This window comes from Myotis davidii, unplaced genomic scaffold (assembly GCF_000327345.1).
Source record: "Myotis davidii unplaced genomic scaffold, ASM32734v1 scaffold259, whole genome shotgun sequence".
Classification (NCBI taxonomy): domain Eukaryota; kingdom Metazoa; phylum Chordata; class Mammalia; order Chiroptera; family Vespertilionidae; genus Myotis; species Myotis davidii.
The window spans coordinates 7,152,422-7,158,830 of NW_006292687.1; positions in this window are offsets into that span (position 1 = coordinate 7,152,422).

A 6,409-nucleotide genomic window follows, 5' to 3' on the forward strand; every position below is an offset into this window, starting at 1 on the left:
TACCCATCCATTAATTCGTCCACTTGGTATTCCATCTATCTACCCAACAAACGTATAATAGGGATGTTTACTTGGGAGAATATGTGTTACTGTGGATGAGATGGGATGGCTCTTATCCTTGAAGAGCTCACAAGCTATTCTTGTTACTTGTGGGAAGGATGTGTTTTAGCTGCAGCCATGTATCCTACTGTGATAGAATGATGGTAAGATGTCATGGAATAACAAATCAATTTATAAAATTTAACAGAGAATGTGTTTATCATTTTATATTTCTCAAAAAAATTTTGTATTTTCTCACTTGTTCTTCACAGCACTCCTCTGTGATGGGTAGAAGCACATTCTATAAAGTCAATGAGATACAAAACCCCAAGTGACAGCCAGAGGGAGACAGGGCCAGGAATTTGACCAATAGTCAGGAATCTGACTATTCATCAAGGGTGGAAACATTTTGCTGAGTAACTGTGGCTTCTAAGTGTGGATTCCATTCCAATCTTAACATTGACATTGTCTGACAAACTGTATAGCCAGGAATGGATGCTCCAGTCTGTTGTGGTTGAGTTGATACTCTGAGTCTGCAATCAGCCAATATTTTGCTCTCTGCTGGTTTGATAGAGTGAGAAGGAAGGAAAGGTCCATTGAAATTCAAATGTCCCCTGTGATTGGAATAATAAATTTTCATATAAAATACAATTCAACACACTCAAAGGAAGCAGGTGCTTCTCGTTTTCATTCAGGAACCTATTGGACCAAGACAATAGGGTTCCCAGTGTTCCCAATAGGATTTGCTCTCTTCCTTTTTGTGAAGCCAGTATGAATGGCTACTTTTCAGTCATCTGGATCTTTCTGTACCCGACTTTGACAGACTGATAAAGTGATTTTCTCTCCTTCTGAGGGTGAGTTGAACGAAAGAATCTCTCTCATAAGTTGATTAAATTTGAATCTATTTTTAAACTGTCAGTAGGGAACAGCCTGTAGAGGATTCTTAGGAAGAAAATAAGATTTACTGTCCTTCTACCTTGAACTTCACTGAAGGTTTTGGGTAAAGGAGAAGCAACAGCAAGAAGTATGACCTATCCTCAGGAGATTTATGGCCAGGGCTGACCGACAATGATTTAAACTAAAAGCATCTGGTTGAAAAGCAGAAGAGTTCACTCTTGGGTTATTGGTCGTTCAAGGGGTAAAGCAATAACCAAGAATTATTGCTCCCTAGTCATGCCTCCTTGAAATGGGTTAGTACCTCTTATACTTAGAGCAAGGGCAAGTATATTCTCTGACCAAAAATAAAATAGGCTTCTCTATCATTCATGATGGCTAAACCCACAGAAAGCTCTGTGAACAGAATAGATTGTTCATGTAGAGATGACAGAGGGTTTCATATGCTCATAGGAGATGTTAACTGAGAAGTAGTCCTGGGGAGTCACCCTTGTCCTGCTACCCCTCAAGGTGGGAGTGGACCCTGGATGAGCAGGGTCTAGGGAAGAAAGATGGAACATCCAAGTCTAGTCCTGGGAAGCAGCATCTGAAAGAGGCAAAGCCAGACTCAAGGAGGGGTGATTAAACAAGCCTTGTCTTCGGTATGTATGTGACCACCTCAGGCCTCTGAGTTCCTACCTGTTCCTTGTCCTCGGCACATTCTGCTCACCTCCTCCACGTGGAATCCCATGAAGTTGGGGCTTTCTGCATATGTAACCCCAGAAGGAATCAGAAGGCCTGCCAGCTCTTTAGGTATTACACAGAGCTTGCATCAGTTACCTCTTGCTGAATTAAAAGCACCCCAAAACTTAGAGGCTCAGGACAGCTATGTCATTTGCTCATGATTCTATCCAAGAAAGTAAAAAGTGCCCCACAACAGCAGTAGCTGTAGTGTTCCTGTGTGTATATAAACAATTTTCACAACATATAAATAATACTCAGACAATACCATTCTTTGACCATGATAAAATAAGACAGAGTCAAGACTATTTTGTGATCAATGCCCGAAACTATATAGAGACAAGGACATTCTGTAAATCATAAATAATAGAACATCTCCCTCTTCCAGCTAATCCTATGAGTTACCACTGACAACATTGGTCCCACTTTAATCCTCCTACCTCATAGATAAAAATTACCAAGAGATCTAGTCACCAAGTCGCCCCCATTTTCTGATAGCTAGCACCCAGTCAAAACAGGCTCCTGCTTCCTTAAGCCCTTTACAGAATCACCCAGCAGATACCCAATGTTATCATAAGCCCCGCCCCAACTTCCCTTTCCTGGTTCCTCTGGTGCTCACTCTCCCTTGCTGCAGCATTTTGAAGCTAAACTTTGACTACAAGTGTGTTCCTAGGGTCTTTGACATGTAGGTCAGTAAACTGGGTTGGGCTCGTCTGGCTGGTTCTGCGTCTGGGGTCTCTTCTATGGCTGCAGTCATCTGGCAGCTTGGCTGGGATAGAATGGTCTAAGATAGCCTCGCTCACAGGGCTGGTGGTTGGGTGGCTGACAGCTGAGCCCCATGTCTCCAGCAGGCTAGCTCAGGCATTTTTACTTGGTAGACTTGTGTGGTACAAGGAGGCAAGCCCAGTGCATAGTATTAAGCCTCTGCTCAAATTGTTTGCTAATACATCATTGGTCAAAGCATATCACATGGTTAATCCCAGAATCAATGAGGGAGGGGACCATCAGGGGTGAAATATAGGAAGAGGTGATTGGGGGCTCATCTATCTGTAACAAACTCCCATAGCACTGAACACACACAGAATCTTACAATCACCACAAATAGACAGTTATCCTAATATTTCTGAAGAAAAAATTCAAGTTTAGAGAAGTCTGAGTCTTGACTCAGGCCATACAGCTGATAAATGCCAGGCCAAAGCCCAGGACCAGATTTCGGAGTCATACATACTTCAGAGTTTCTCTTCCCAGAGCTCTCACTGTGGATTTGGCATCTGTATCATAAAAGGCCCGTGGTCATCATGCCATAATGCCATCATGACCAAATGAGCAGCGGCTCTTGCTGCAGGCGGGGCGGGGCGCCAGCTACTAGCAGCGATGAGCGGGGGCAGCCAGCTGAGGCAAGTGGAAGAGAGCTACTCGCACACAATTTCGTGTGCGCTGGACCTCTAGTTTGGGTATAAATGCATTGTCACTTCGGTGCCACAGGGCCTTTCAAGTACCTTTTGAGACTGACTTCTTCCATTTAGTCTAGTATTTTCAGGTTCATCCATTCTTTTTTGATGGCCAAATAACATTTCATTGTATGGATATACCATGTTTTGTTTACCCATTCATCAGGTGATGGGCATGTGGGTTGAAGCTCCAGGAAGAAAGAGGGTCAGTGAGATAAATTAGGAACTTTATATAATAGTCATGCCGGCCCATTTATGCATTTTATTGGGGCAATTGGATAGTGAGACGTAAACATCTCAACCTAAAGAAAAAAAGAGGGAAAAAATCTCAATCTGTCATCTGCCTCTCTCCTCCAGGGAGAGGAGGGAACATAGGCCCCAGGAGGCAAGGACAGTGAGTGGGGGGAGCCAGCGTCATGAAGGCCCCATTGCTCTGGGCCTCTCCCAAGGCTGTCTGAAGCAGTTTTGGTCCCATGTGGAGGGGGGTCCCCACAGGATCCCATCTGGGACCAGACTCTCAACACAAGGACACAACTGTATTGCTGGAACATCTAGACATGGCACATTTTATCAATCAGGAAGTTCTTCTGCCACCAGATCACCAACTACAGCTAGGAAAAGAGCCCCTAAAAATATAGATTTGACCAATTTCTGATTTGTATGTATGTATGTATGTATGTAAACAGAAAAAGCCTAGGTTGAGAGTTGAGAAGGAGGAGAGGAAATAATCTTTTTTCCCAAAGGGACTCCACCGAAAACAGCAGGAAGTGTCAGGAGTCTATGAGAACTGTCAGGGATGCATGAGCTAAGAGCAAACGGAAATGGCATAAATTAGAATTGGTTCTTTAAACAAGACCACACAAAACAAAACAGTGGTGCATTTATAAACTTGGGTTGTCAGAATCACTTGTAAAAGGCAGAGATGAAAATGGCTGTCAGGCAGGCTCTGAGACCTCCGCGCTGAACTGTGCTCCAACTGCAGGGGGATTCCTGCGGGGCAGCTGCCCCCACAGGGTTCTCCAGGGACATTGAGGGGGGCACCAGAAATCCATGCTCTTAATAGGGCCCCGAGTGGTCTGAACACCTCATTTCCAGAAACACTCTCCCAGAAAATTGGACTTGAGCCTGACCAGTGTGTTCAATGGTTGGAGTGTCAGTCTTCAAAACAAAGGGTCGAAGGTTGAATTCCCGGTCAAGGGCAAGTACCTGGGTTGTAGATTCCAGAGGACACCTTAGTTTTTTCTCCTTCTGGTTACAATGTTCCTTTCTGAAGGTGGAAGTCACAAGAGGAAGGAGAATGCTTTGGAGTCTTTGGAAATGAAATCCTCACCTGGCTGGAAAATGTAATTGACCAGCACATTCCACTTAACTCCCATGCCTGGTTTAGGTCAATGAAAGGAAAATTTTAATATCATTTCAATTTGTTTAATTGAGTTGAGAAATCCTCTGGGGAGGCAGGCCATGCCATTTCTACTGGAAACTAATGGATAGTCACAGGTTGACTACATTATGTTGTATTAGTCAGGGATCGCCTGAGAAACAGAACCAGTGGAATGTATATGTAAAGAGATGATAAGAAATTGGCTCGTATGATTATGAGGCCTCAGCTGTGTTTCAGTTCGAGTCCGAAGCACAAGAGCTGATGGTGTAACTTCCAGTCCAAGTGCAGAGGCAGACCAGGGTCCCAGCTCAGAAACTGGGAGAGTGAGTCCTCTCTTGTTCAGCCCTTCGTTCTATTCAGGCCTTAACTGGATTGGATGACGCCCACCCACATTTCGAAGGGCAATCTGCTTTATTCAGTCCACTGATTCAGATGTTGACCGCATCCAGAAACACCCTCACAGACACACCCAGAATAATATTTCACCTAATATCTGGGCATCCCATTAACCATTACATATGTTATTTTACATTTTAAAATAAAAAGGGGTCGGTCTGTATTATATTACTCTTAATTTAATTAAATCTGGTGCAGGACCCTCTAATCCAGAGATCTTTTAAAACAGTGGTTCTCAACCTGTGGGTCGCAAACCCTTTGGGGGTCGAACGACCCTTTCATAGGGGTCGCCAAAGACCATCAGAAAACACATATATAATTACATATTGTTTTTGTGATTAATCACTATGCTTTAAGTAGGTTCAATTTGTAACAATGAAAATACATCCTGCATATCAGATATTTACATTACGATTCATAACAGTAGCAAAATTATAGTTACGAAGTAGCAACGAAAATAATTTTATGGTTGGGGGGATCACCACAACATGAGGAACTGTATTAAAGGGTCGTGGCATTAGGAAGGTTGAGAACCACTGTTTTAAAAGATACCTTGAGCCCTAGATGGTTTGGCTCAGTGGATAGAGGTTCAGCTTTCGGACTGAAGGGTCCCAGGTTTGAGTCTGGTCAAGGGCATATGCCCAGGTTGCAAGCTCGATCCCCAGTAGGAGGCATGCGGGCGACAGCCCATCAATGATTCTCTCTCATCATTGATGTTTCTATCTCTCTCTCCTCCCTTCCTCTCTGAAATCAATAAAAAATGTATTTTTTAAAAAAAGATACCTTGATATTGTGCTTTTTCTTGGATTGGCTGGCTGGTTCCCCTCCCCTTCTCTATCCCGCCTTCACTTCCCTGCACTGCAACACTATGGCTTCTTCACATTGACATCTCCACCATCAGACTGTGAGTCCCCAAGGCCAGGGACCTGGTCTATACTGCTTACCCAGTACTGTCAGCCCAGGATGGTGACTGCCATATAGATGGTGCTCAATAATATTTTTGTAAAAAAAAATTGGGCTTGAGCCTGACCAGTGTGCTCAATGGTTAGAGTGTCACTCTTTGAAACAAAGGGTTGAAGGTTGAATTCCCAGTCAAGGGCATGTACCTGGGTTGCAGATTCCATCCTCCGGCCCCAGGAGCAACCAATCGATGTGTCTCTCTCACATAATTGTTTCTCTCTCCCTCTCCCTCTCCCTCTGCCTCCCTCCCTTCCTCCCACTCTCTCTGAAAGAAAAAAAAAATCAATGGAAAAAATATCCCCGCGTGAGGATTAACCAAAAAATAGAAAATACAATTGGACTTAATACTTGGTTCATGATACTGGTATTGTTAGAAGCAGAAAAACAGCACCAGGCCTAAGCAACTAGTTAGGCCGGACCTCAGTTCATTAACCTTGCCTTGAGTTCTGGCTAAGAAAGAGTTCCGTGCCTAGACTCAAGCTATAAGGGAAAGTTTATTTAGAAAGTTACAGAGGTAGTAGAAGGGCCCTTGGAGCTTAGGAGAAAGAGGGACAGAGAGAGAGATACA